We start from the raw sequence: 15038 nt of genomic DNA on the forward strand, positions 1-15038 counted from the left end.
TTTTATCTTAAAATTAAAAAAAAAACGCAAAATTAAATTTGAAGTATGTTATAAAATTTATACTAACAATATTAAGATATAATAAGATTTGTATCTGAAAAAAAAATATATATATATATATTAAAATATCTGATACAGTGATAATATTTGAAAAATATATATTATATTTGTTTCTATAAAAAAATAAACTAAAATAAAATAATTTATAGAATAAAGCAATATATATATATATACTAAAGAAAGTGAAAGTAAATTCAAAAATTTTTAAAATATTCAGTTTTTTCGAAAGATATTTCAATATAAAATATAGAAAATCGCAACCATGATAAAGTTGAAAACATATGAAAATTGATTTTTCGATTTTTTACTAAACAATACAACAGATAAGGAAGCTTGATATCTATATTTCATACAAAGTTTTATTTTAACTGAATTTCTATAAATAATCTAAATGATTGTACCAGAAAAAAACTGCAGAGAAAGAGAAAGAAAACAATGTAATTTTTACGATTAAGTAATTTGTAAAACAAGACAATAAAGGAATTATTCCTAAACAGGCAATTTGAATCTTGTGTTGTCCAAACATTGCATTATCGGTTTATTGAATTAAGAAGCCATCAGAGTGGACCTCATGAAGTTCATGATTGGAAAGCTTCTTATGACTAGGCTTTAAGACGGCGTTTTATTTCCTTATGTAAACACTAATGGTACATTATTCCTTTCATTCATGCAAAAACCACGTGTTTGTAATTGAACTATAAATGGATTCTTTACGTTGTACTTTCTTTATATAATTTAGAAAATTTTATAAAATAACATAAACAGAAGATATTTAGGCTAAATAATATGTTGTAAAGATAGTTTAATATCTGCGATTTCAACTGAAGATTACCCATTTTATATCCTAGTAAAAATTGCATTGTTTTAAAGATAAGATCTCTGCATACTAATTTAATCTGTGGATAATTTAACTGGATAATAACGTTAACAAGGTAATATTTTCCTTTTTTAAAATACTTTTTAATTAAAAAATACATAAAATTATATTTTTGAGACAAATAAATGTAGGAAGTTGTATACATCAAAATATCTTTTGTAGTAATTACATTTAGTCAATAAATATTTAATTTTTGAAATCATTTTGGTATTAATGTATTTTTAATTAAAAAATAATATTGAAGTATATTAATTTTGTTATTTTATACTTTATTTTGTTTCTATTAAATCTTAAAGTGGAATTAAATAAAAGCATCTTCTTAGAAAATTCTTGTTTGATTGTTTGTATTTACATCACGTTTCTACTTTTGAAAGGTGTTATGTTGGTACAGAGATTTGTATATTCTGTCAGCCACAAGCTGAATGTAATGAGCGGAAATCAAAGAAAATATAAAAAGACCACCTTTTAAAAGTTTAAATTCTTCCTTATTCTATTTGTTTTACAGCATTAGAAAAGAGAGTTCTAAGCTAATGAATCGAAAGGAATTTATCTAAATAAAGAAAATTTCTAACGATTCCAATGGGAACAAACTCGGTTTTAATTTATTCTTTTGCTTTACTTTTACTAAAATGTAAATGTTTCGAAAAATATGATGTGTATAAATTTAGTAAAATTTACATATTGTTAAGATTACATCCATTTTAAAATAGTAAGGTAAATGCTATTTGATAAAAAGTCTGAATATATTTCTCTTTACATTAAAATTAATTTAGCTATTCGATCGTGATATATCCTTCTACGTAATTTATAAAATTACACGTACAAAGAAGAGATGGAGGTAGAGGAACACTGGAAGCTGTAAACAAATTATAAATAACTTTAGTGTTTTTTTTTAATTCTGTTTCAATAAGCTCTTATTTTCAGTAACGTCCGATGAATTAAGAAAAATGAAAATGAATCGAATGTATAAAAGTTTAGTGAATACACAGTATGAAAAAAAGAGAAACTTTCTTATTTTAACGTGAAGACGTAAAGGATTTTGACCATTAAATTTCATTTTTAACATACATCAAAAGACATCTCACATCTTTTCTGCTGAACTCATTACTGATCTCCAAAAGCATTTCGTCAAGTACACTCACTGCATAAGTGGAAGTTCTTTCAACTTTCTTAGATAGTTACAATTAGAATCGAACGGAATGGTCTTCTCTACAATTAACGATAGAAAATGTAAGTACTTGTTACAGTTGCAATGTAAAATTAAATTTCTATAATAGGCTTTTCTAAATTATTATTCACGAAAATGTCCGTTTAAAAAATGATTTTTATTTCTTACAAATTTTCAAGTTTTTCTTTTCTTTTTTTAACAACAGATGTCTTATTTTGATATTATTTTGATGTAATAATGAAGTTTAACAGAAAAGGAAAAATAATTAGGTAAATAAACTGTTGATTAAGTTCAATTAGTTGCTTTCTACAAAGATAAATTATTTGTTTATCTATTAATAGCCTTCAGGCAAGATACTTTTCTATACGTTATTTTGTATTGTAAGAAAGGAAAATTGTTAATTAGATTCAGGTTTAAGTTTTATAAAAGAAAGAGAAATACTTTTTTTCATTGATTATTGTTTGCCTAAGAAGATCGTAAAGAAAAGAATTGTTTAAAAAACTAATTATCGGTATTTTTACAATTTACTTTTACATATTTTATGCATAACTTTTTTGACACTGGAAGTATAACGTTATAAATGCTATTTTAAATTTTAAATATATAGTTTTTTTAATATCAAAATCATTAAATCGTTATTTTAAACGCATATATATTTTATTAAGATCCAATTGTGGCACAATTAAAAGGTAAAGCGTAAAAATTTCTTTTTAAATCTTCTACGGTTTCTTATTGCATCGTCATTCATGAAGATTGAAATGCTGAAATTTGACAGATATTACAAACCAGCATAAAATTTAATATTCTTAACGTGGATTTTTGAGCATTTTAAGTACTTCTGCTAAAATAATGCTTATATAATATTTATGATTTACTACGACAATTCTTTAAGTATTTTATTATAAAAAGACCAGTATCAACCGGTTTCAACCTGTGTACTGTTGACCACTGATGTGTCACAAACTTCCCATAAGTTTGTGGCAACCTTTTGAAATTTTGTGACACACAAAAAAAATTACTTAAAAATGCTAATTTTTGTCTACTTTTTAATATTGCTGCTATTTTTCATATAAAAAATTGCAGATTAATGTTGTGCTTCGTTTATTCATGTAAGAGCATCATGATGAGGCACTGGCTCGTCGATGTATCACCAAAAATTATGTGACTAATTTGAGAAAGATTAAGAACCACCAAAACAGACTTAACATAGACTTATACACGCAACTAATTAGCTTCGAAAACATTAATTTTTACAGAAAATAATTTATTTCAAGACAATTTAATTTTACGAATTTGTTAAAACATTTAATTAATAATTCTCTATGGACTATACAGCAAATAACGCCAGTATAATGTTAAATAATAGTTTGGTCATTTTAAAGAAACAACCGATCTATTTAATGGTTGCGTTATCGTTTTATATATATTTTTTTAAAATGAATTTTACGCCTGGAAGCAGCCGTTGATGCTTAGCTACCCCCTAAATTATATCACACAGGTTACAAAAATTTCTACTCGTTATCGTGTAATGTGGTTAAACCCCGCAAAAACCGTACCTGATGCCGAAACAACTTTAATTAGCGTTAAATTCTTCTATCATCTAAATCACGTTGGCAGTAAAATTATTACCTTGATTAAACACAAAACTTTACCGGAATTCTGGTTTTAAGTTCAATAACCTTTGCCGTTAGATAAGTGTAGAGGAATGATAGGAATATCGTTGTTGTCATCTCACAACGTGTATCAAAGAAGGGTATTTCCTAAGAGTTGGTAGATAATGAGCTTACACGCCCATCGATCTGGACTCTACCCATGTTTGTAGTTCCAGCTGTGTGCTATCCTCCCAGTTCATGTCGGTAGAAGATGTGACAGAGAGATGTGCCGATAAAAGAATGGTTGACCGCAACTTTGAGCTTAGCAAACTTATTGTTAGTGACAGATTTTATAGCTGTCGTTTATAGTAACATATGTGATTGTAGCATCAATATTTATTAAATAAGGAATTTTTAAGAAAGACCATTCCCAGATGCTTAAATTACTTTACTAATTTTCGATCTATCCAACTTTTCAAAGGAAAAAAAATACTTATACATTAATAAATTCTAGAGGTATTTTACAAATTTTCTTCAAAATAACTCTAAAAATTTGCTCTCATGCATGCTCAATAAAATGTATTTTTTTACATATATGTGTATATATAATGTTTATCAATTATTCGAAGAGTCATAATTAATATTTCTTTAAATATTTAATTTAGTTTTAGTAAATAGAATATCATTAAATTAACGTGGTCGGCTAAAGTTAGTACTAAATTAGCTCTTGAACCTTTTAACCTTTAGAAATTAATCATTGCAACATTTTATCTGAGATTCAACAAATCTTCAAAGATTGTTGGACTTATTTTAAAGCATCAAAATTTAACTGCTTGAAAGAAAATTCAACATTAAATAATAAATCTTTAGAAATATTTTAAAGTTTCATCATTAAAAATACACCAAATTAACAATTAATTTTTGATAATATTTAAAAAAGACTTGAAGAAATTCTTTGGATATTATTTTATAAATTAATTTAATTAAATGTATAAATAGATTATTAACTATATTTATTTTTATTATTAACTTTATGGTTTATAATATAATTATTCTATAATTTATATATTTAACTACATAAGAATAAAATATACTCATGATTATTTAAAGAAATTTAATTTGTTTTTAACATGAAATTATAATTATTACCGGCGTTAAATAAAATTAAATTAACATTATTTAATTTAAAACAACTATGTGACTTGTATTTAATCTTAATTTTGCGCTTTGTAAGAATTTTAAAACAGTCTCAAGGTTACTTTTCCTTGCCAATTCTTGAAAAATTAATTATATATAATTTATGGAATCCTTAAACTTTTAATAAAGTTAAATAAATATCTCTAATAATTATTTAAATATAAGAAAATTACATTTAAAATTACTTATTTTCACTTTATAAACAAGTAGTAATGGAATGGAAATTGATAATATCCATACATTTATGTTAATATATATTACCATATAATCATACATATATTGTATGATTATTATAATAATAAATGTATATATGTATATTAAATTTTAAAAGAAAATTTAATAATAAACTANTTTTGTGCATCTTGGACAACGTTCGACTTCTTAACATTATTGATCTTTCACAACAAACTTGTAAAGAGAAAAAGAGAGAAGTGATAGCGAGCAGTTAAATATATTTATTTTACAATAAAATAGTTTTAGTCCTTTTCATTTTATTTCCTATTCTAAAAATGATTAAATGACTTTCCTATTGGATTTCAGCAATAGTATTTTTATATTCCAAAACACATTATTCTAATCGGAATTGTATCGGGAGCAACAAAACACGAACAAAAAGTAAGAAATTCCATATTATTTTTCGTGAAGAGAATCAATTTTAACTCCAGATTTTTATGGAATAAAGAAAATACCAGAGAAAATACTCTATTGTAATTGTTTTGAAATAAATTCTAGTAGAATAATTTAAATAATAAACGCTTTAAAACTCAGAAAATAAAGATATATGAAGCGTAGAATTTTACTTTTCTCTTTATTCTTTTGTATATATATATATACATATACACTTAAATATTCAAAAGAGAAAAGTAAAGTTTGTTTATTTTTCTTTATATTAAATTTAACGATAGTAATGTTTTCATTCGGTATTTAATCTTTACGTATTTATAAATTTAAATAACCCAAAGGGACTAATAAGACGTCAAAAACAGTGAGATTTTATGCATCATAAAAACACACAAAGGCAATTATGACTGTAGAAAAATTTTTATGGATTTGAAAAGTAAAATAAATTTATTTTACAATTACTTGAAAGAGTAAATAAAATTTAATTTCTAATTAATAATTGCTAGAGGCAATGATATTGTTGGAAAATGTTAATGAAACTATGCAGTTTAATAGTATAAGAATGTAAAATAATTAAATCTTAGAAAATTATAAATATTACAACTTTAGGTTTTTATTAATTAGCCTAAAGTCATTTAAAAGAAATATATTTATTATTATTATTTTAGAATGAGTAAAAAATATATATTTATCGATAAAAAATAAATTTTCTTTACTAGTTTAATTATAATTAACGATGCTAATAGTCTTTGTAAGTTTTAATTATCGTTAGATCTTATTAAATTTTATAGGCTATGTTCTTAAATTACACTCTAATTTTTTGTGTAAATAATTAAACAAGTTTTTATAAACAATGGATAGTTAAATAAACTATATATATATAGCCTATATATTGTACTTGAAAGTTTACTTATTTTAGAATAATCTATAATTTATATTCATGAGAAAATATCGTCTAGAAAAAGAGATAGTATCACATAAAATGATAAATTCGTATAAGAAATATTTTAAAAATGCATTTTTTTTTCCTATAGGAAGATTTACGATAGATTATTTATCACAATACAAGTCTATGATATAAGTATGAAAGTTACAACACATTTACTCTATCTATTATAATTTTCATAGTTAGGAAGATTTTAACGAACCATTGCTACGTTAAATGATAGATGATATTATTAAAGAGTAATTAATTAATTTAAACCAAAACTGGAAATATGAAATATTATAATTAAACAAACGTGCTTCGAATTCTCTAAATGATTTATATATAAATATATTGTATTTTTAATGTAGTGGTGTACTGTACATATATATACGTATACGTATCAAGAATTGGAAAATTACAGAACGTTTCACTTATGATTCTAGAGTCATTAGAGGGTCTCTAATGAATTAAAACATATTAATTGTTTCGTGAACAACAATCTGTACGTAACGAAGTATATGAATAATACAATAGATATATACGTAAACTGTTAAAGGATATTATAAATTAAATATCTTTTCGAAATCATTTTCAGATGAATTATTTTATCTTTTAAAACCCTTGCAAAATTCTCTTAGCAAAGATAATTACGTTCGGTTGTGGATATCCAAAAGGAACTTTTCAATTTATTATGTTTTCAAAGAAGACGTTTCATCTATACAAACTTAAATGTAAATTAGAAAACGTTTTGTTCATCATTTGCCTCCAGGTCATCGACAATACAAATATTCAGGAAACGTTTAGAAATTATTAAATTCGTAAATGATATAATTCTATTTGAGTGATGTAATGATTAAATTAAAAGAAATTATAAGTTAGCGCCTAATTTTAATTAAAATTTATAATTTCATTTGTTTAAGATAAATGCGGTTTCTTGTTTAAGAACTGATTAAGACTTTTGTTACTTGTTCTAGAACATAAATATAATTATTAAAGGAGAAAAATTGTGGTTTTTTTTTTCCTTAATTCTTTAATGTTTTTTAGAGCTGTCTCTTTTTTATAACTCTGTACTTATTTTATTTTAGTATCGAATCCTTTCAGCCAAAACGGATAATCAAATTCAAACATTGAATATATATATATATATATATATATTTTTCCCCCTTTTATTCATTCCGAAGAAGTTTTGCTATTCTGATCTACATTCTAATACCACTAAATGCACATTTACGACTTTGAAAAATCGTCTCCGTACACGCAGACACAATAATAGCCTTTAAAAACGTTAAAAAATCCACCATAGCATAATATTAGTGAAAACCGAAATTTAGCGTGATGGTTGATAAATGACTAAACGGTTAAAGGTTCTTATTCAAATCATGCAATTTCCTGAAAGTAGCAGCAAATTTTGTGCATCTTGGACAACGTTCGACTTCTTAACATTATTGATTAGTGAGATGCACTTAATCACAGACTGCTTCGTCAGGGGAAGACTGTAGTTTACATAAGTCATCCCCTAACTTCTATTACACAATACATTTTTTTTTTCCTTCTTCTTCTTCTTCCTCCCTTACTCTCACTTTGCTCTTCGTTTTATCGATTCTTTGCTGTCGACCATAAAGACAGATTTGTTGGCGACTGACTGTTGACGCCGTACTGATCTTAGTGATTTATGAACAACAGTACAGAAGAGTACTGGCTGACCTGTCATTCAATTTAAGCGACTGATAATCAAAGTTTTTCATCATACCTTCATTCAATCAGATATATTGAACAATCTGCAACTCTTTATCAATAACATATCCCTTATATTGAATTTTTTTCTTATCTGTTCGCTTTCTAAAAATTTCGATTTTTATTTTCGCTGATGCGTATAATTATTTGACACGATAAAAATTAGAAAAAAAATATATCCAATAATACGAATATATAATTTTTTTTAATATAAATCAATATTCTTTATCAAACTTTCCATGTAATAATATTTATTTAGATGATTTTTATTTTTAAAATTTTAATTCGGTTAAAATATGTCTTATTAACACGTACGTTTTAATAATTTTATTATTAAGACGTGTTAAATTAATTTAAAATTTGGAAAATTCTCTACTAAAAGGTTTCATTTAATTTCTTATAAAGATCTTGTTAATTAAATGCAATATTGAAAAGATAGGAGTTCGTTGCTGTTTTAAAAATTAATTATATAATATAAGTAATGTAACTTAAAATTTTTATAAAAATAAAAGTAACAAAGTTACATTATTAAAATTAATATTTTTTTTTATTTTTCTTCAAGATTATTAATATAACTTACCTTCTTCTTCGTAGATAACTCAGTAGAAAACCATCCTATCATCAAAACAGCGTGTCAAGTTTTACTAAGATAAAAATATTTCAATTTATTAATGGAAAATATGAATTTATATAATATAAAAGATTAAAAATTGATCTTATTATTCAACAAAATAATTTATTATTAAATTTTTAAAAAATGAGTCATTTCATTTACTTTTATCTTTTCATATTCTTATGATTATTATAAGTCGATATTTTAAAGGGAGGAAGAGATGAATTACTATTTTTAAATAAATCTGTAATACTATACGGTTCAAGAATTTTATGATCTATTTGACGAGTCTCAACATTACAACTGACTTTCTGAATATTAGTTTTTCGTGTTAGAATTTTGAAACACTAAACTGATTTTAAATTAAATGTCAAAAATTGTGAAATATAAACAATTCCGGAAAAAAATTATATATATTCACTAGTATCAATTATGTTTTACTGACTTGATACATTTATATATCATCTTTCAGAATATATATATATATAGTAACTTTTTATAACCAGATTTGCAGTTTTATTATATCTTTTTTTTTAAATAAGTTATATTTTTAATGCATATTTCTAAATTGTGTTTTTAAAAAAGAAAATTCGATGGCTTTTTTATTCTAAAAAATTCTTAATAATCTTATCTAAATAATATTTTCTCTAGCCAGATGGTCTGTATTGCATTTTTAACGTAATGATGTATTTTTCTGGGAATCTAACCTATGAAGTTTATTATGATTTCTGACACTAAAAACAAATGATGTTTTCCGTTTTTATAATTAAAATATTTATCTTAATATTTTAGTATTTTAACTTGAATTTTTTAAAACACTTTTTATTGTTTGGGAGTTGTATTCAATAGTTTTCTAGGGCCGAACAGATGGCCAAACGAATAAGGTGGTGGTCTACCAGTCTGGTTATCCGGGATCGAATTCGAACAAGTAGAAAAAAACCCAGAAAATTTTTAGGGATAATTTCCCCAAATATTCATGGAACCCATTGTGAGCCTGGGCGAATTCATAATGGGCTTGCTACAAAAAAGGACCTCTTAGTGACCATATAGTAAAAAGAGCAAAAAATGCCTCCCCTTACGCTTGTAAAACATATAAAATAATCTATTTAATTAATTTAAAAATGTGTTTAGAGCCATTTATCATTTTAAACAATTTATTTTTAGTAAAAGTTTTTGACCGGTTGAAATGCTTAACTCGAAACTCGATTTAAGTTTTACTTCTTAAAAAAGTAAATAAATAAACAAATGAATAATTTATTATTAAGTAATACCTTTAAAAATAATTCATTTTTCATCAACAAGATTGATATAACTTTATTGAAAAGAATTTTTAAAAAATGTATTCCTATCCTTATCCCGTATTAGAATAATCTTACTTTATACTAGCATTAATATAATTAATGATAAGTAAACTCAAAAGAGATTCTTATTTTTCACAAAAATAATAACATAGTCGAATAATCAATATTAGTTAAATAAACTTATATTCATTCATCAGAAGCAAACTTCGTCTTGTATTACGTTGAACTTGTGAAAGGAAAAACTGTCGAGGCAGGAAATAATGTTCGTTCAAGTAGAAACATGGTCGGACGTGCAAAGAATGAAACTTCCATGTTCGATCTGTCGTCTGGTTAATCCATTTTAAGAATAAAAGAATGTTCAATTTATGACACGGCACACTGAACTTGTCAGTTTTAAGTCTTTTGATGGAAGACCCACTACTTTAACCAAAAAGATGATCAAATTTTCTTGAATTGGACCTAGCATATTTGCCGGATACATTTCGAAAAATTAAAAATTTTCAAGCTAAAAATTCCTAAAATAATTACATATTATGTCCAAGATCCATCTAGTGTCTGCTTTATACAATAAAAATAAGTCAGACAGCATCTTTCCCCGTATATGACAGTTATTACTTAAATTTAATTATAATTATGAAGTTTCTTTAGAAATGGATTCTTACTTGAACGCCACAAACATCAAAACTAGAAAGAGAAAAAGGTTAGCAGCAATGTTATAAATAAGTAAATTGAACCATGCAGAAACAACATTAAAACTAGACATAATAACAATATTATTACATCTATTTTTAGTCTTATTCCTTTCATTATACTACATTGTTTTCAGTACAATTCAGAATTTTATTATTATTATTATTATTAATAAATTCGATATCTTCAGGAAGAAACATTATAAAGCAAATTAAAATAAATTTATTTTATTTCATAAAATTTCATTACTAGTAACTTGTCTCTTATTATGAATTTATTAAATATTATATACATTATAGTGTAGATATTATACAATGTTTTAAGAGTTGTGTTCTATATATTCACATATTTGAACTTAGTCAAATTAGTTTAAAATTCTCCCATGTAACGATTTAATCATTAAAAAAAGNTTATTAAGGATAATATTTTTATTTATTCTTTTGTGACTTTAAACTCATTATCTAAATGAAACTACTCAACAAGTACAATTTCAACTGTAGTGCTGTAAGAAAAACAACCTTTGATTGTACCATTTTCTTCAAATTTTCTATTATCTGTCAAAATTATTCAATCGAATATTAATCAGATTCGAAAGAATTAAATCAGATATAAGTTATAATTGCCCTAATACAAATGGTATATTTATTTACTTTGCCTTAAATTGTACTTAATAAAAGTTTAATAAATTATTATTGGACTGGGATTTTCAAATTGCATACCTGTACATTCCCACTGTCGTACGTCTGTTCGTTTGTCTATCCGTTCATTCTTGATCTGGAGAATGGAGTTAGATAGACGAAAAATCGAGACTAGTTATGGATAGCTTACGGGTGGAGGCCTCGATTAATTGTTTCAATTCAAAAATTCAATTGAAAATTTTTTCCTAGAGCAGAGCTACATAATAACTGGCATGACTCTGTTGTAAGGAAAAGTATGATGTACAGGGAAGATAGTACTGTACTAATTTGAGGTGGATAGCATATATTTTAAATTAAATAAATTTTAAATATGATTAAAATTGTAGGTTGTCATTGTGACGATGCCACAATAAATAATTTAGATTTTAATATTATCATGCTTCCTACTTCTTTATGACATGTTTTTGAATTTTCTTTCATTTGTTTAGTTATATAATGGCTCAAAATTGATTGCAAGTAATAATTTAAATAATGCAATTTATTACAATTTTTATTTATAAAAAAATAAATTTAATCATATTAAATTTTAAATTAATTAATTAATTAAAAATATGTCAAATAAAATTATGAAAATTATCTTTAATTTTTAACTTTTATTGATCTGTTTTCTTTATTAAATAAATATAAAAATTTATTCAATAATTGGAATTAAATAAATGCAGTTAATTTCTAATATTTTTAGAATAATTTATGTTTATTAACAACGGTTATAAATTATTCATGCCTGAAATATTAGCATTAATTATTTAGCAATTAGCACAACAAAACAATCTCGAATTCTTGGCTAATTGTCAAAACGGATATAAAGCTAGTTATTGTGCTTACACTACTTTAATAAATTATATCTTCAAGGTATGAAACTTATATCTTCAAAAGTGAATTTTATCTTTTCGAATATGAAAGTAAGCAATTTTCCCATTTTTTCAGATTTTTATTATTTTATACAATATTTACATACCTAAATCGATATATAAAACAATTTTAAAGTGGTTTATCTTTAATGAGAAATAGCAAATAAGGTGATGATAAAAATTAAAGAATGTATGATATACAGGGGAAGATAATACAGTACTAATTTGAGGTAGAGAGCATATATTTTAAGTTGACATTATATAATAAAATAATGAATTAATAAAGAAGGTAATTTAGACTCTTCATTTTCAAAAGGAAGAATTCCAGATTGCTTTATAACTATTACGTAGATTATTGGAGATTTTAAAACTATTTCTTATACGTTCGATAGAAATATGTATTAATATAAAATATGCAATTATACATTCAAACCATAAAACTTGAAATTTTGACAAATATGAAACGTTAAATAAGATGAAGAGTTTTATGTGGTTCATAAATTTCAACACAGTAAGTTAATTTCTTTTATTAATTTTAAATATATAACTTGAAGTTACGATAATTTATATATTGAATTTGTCATAAATCTATAAAACGTGAAATAGAGAGGTAAAATCGATTAAGAAAAATTTGATGATGGTAATAAATCTTTTGGGACCATTTCTTTATGCAACACGAGTAGGTCTTTTTCTCCAACTATTATTCTTCAGAAATATTACAGTTCTTTTCTGAGATTAGGGCATTGATCTTAATAGCTCCCAGGTTGCAGTCAGTTACCGATTTTGAGTTATTTGATGATCAAAGCACGTGAACGAGAACATCTATATCAAATGGCAAATTGTATATCACTCCTTGTTGAAATCATGACTAGAATAATCTAAATGTGTCTTTGAATTTATGAAAAGAATAATTATAAATTTAATATTTTAAAATAGAGGTAATAAATCTTTTGGGACCATTTCTTTATGCAACACGAGTAGGTCTTTTTCTCCAACTATTATTCTTCAGAAATATTACAGTTCTTTTCTGAGATTAGGGCATTGATCTTAATAGCTCCCAGGTTGCAGTCAGTTACCGATTTTGAGTTATTTGATGATCAAAGCACGTGAACGAGAACATCTATATCAAATGGCAAATTGTATATCACTCCTTGTTGAAATCATGACTAGAATAATCTAAATGTGTCTTTGAATTTATGAAAAGAATAATTATAAATTTAATATTTTAAAATAGAAATATAAGAAGGAAAAAAAAATGTATTCGAATTTTTCTTCTTTACGGTAAACAGTTGCTATTTTTAAAGAGGACATTTTCAATTTTCTTATTTTTGTCAATCAACTGAATAATACAACTTTGGATAATAAATCATATTTTTATTTACAATTTTACCGAAAACTTAAAGGATGATAAATGGTTATCGTCCTCTGTGAATTTCTATAGACTGAAAGCAATTTTTTCCCGTTTACAATTTCCATTGAAAATAAGGGAAAAGTTGTTCCAGTAAAACTTTTTAAAAGATAGCTATTAACACCGTTTTAAAATTTGTATATATAATATATAAAATAATATAAAATTTTTAATGTTTTCTCTTGTATCGATAATATAAACATTGTAAATAACGTTGAAATAATGATTTTTATAGATATTGATTATATTGAAGTTTAGAATAGTACTAGGGTAGCGCACTATCAATAAAAGGTGGCTTTCTGTATCTTGACTGGTTCATCTCTTTCTGCACAGCTGTCCTTGCTGATACAAACGCTTTTTCGTGGCAGCTGCACAGACAAACGGTCTAAGAACTCTATATCGAACGAAAAAGGAATATTCTAAGCAGGTCGGTCACTTCACTCGCATCTAATACCTTTGATTAGGTCGATAGTCTGGCAATTTCCATGTATAGATAATCAATGTAAAGGATATTCCATTGTTCTACTCGATGCAGCTAAGAATACATTTTCTTTACAAGATTTAAAATTTAAATAAAACTATAAATATTTTTAAAAATTATCATAAATTATATACATTTTATCAAATTAATTTAATCGATTAATAATGTATACAATACTAATACAATTATTAATTTAATCAATACAAGACTAATTGAATTAATTAATAAATTACTATTTTTAATTAGTTCAATTAATAATAATTCTAATTTTTGTTTTGTTTTTTTAGTTCTTTTTAGAAAAAAAAAACAAAAATATTTTTAAAATTGAACGTAAACATGTTTTCATCTTGTATGTAAGTAAAAATAAATCAGTCTATTCGTAGAAAGAAATACAGACTTGATTAATTCAAATGTATTGAAAACCTATAAGACCAGCTAATTAATATGTATGTATATATATATATATATGTGTTTGAAGTAAACATGTATAAAAGATAACAGTTTATTCGTAGTTTACATTAGAAGATCGAGTTTATTCCTATTAACATATATAAATTCCCTGAAAAATCCCACAAAAATAAACTTGATTAAAATGAAAATGGAGTACTGATAGACGTTAAGAAAAATATATTGTCAATAATGTAATTTTGAAAATAAAAATGATATTTTTTTTCTATAATTTCCTCCTTTTCCTTTAAGAATTCGACTTGACTTTTAATAGATATAATGAATTTTAGATCTAGTCTTTTGAAATTGCTGACAGAGGCAAGGTTACTTCATTTTGCTGAGCTTTTCAAAAATTTCTATTGCTAGAACTTT

This window comes from Centruroides sculpturatus, unplaced genomic scaffold (assembly GCF_000671375.1).
Source record: "Centruroides sculpturatus isolate CEXI.00-Female unplaced genomic scaffold, Cexi_2.0 scaffold829, whole genome shotgun sequence".
NCBI lineage: Eukaryota > Metazoa > Arthropoda > Arachnida > Scorpiones > Buthidae > Centruroides > Centruroides sculpturatus.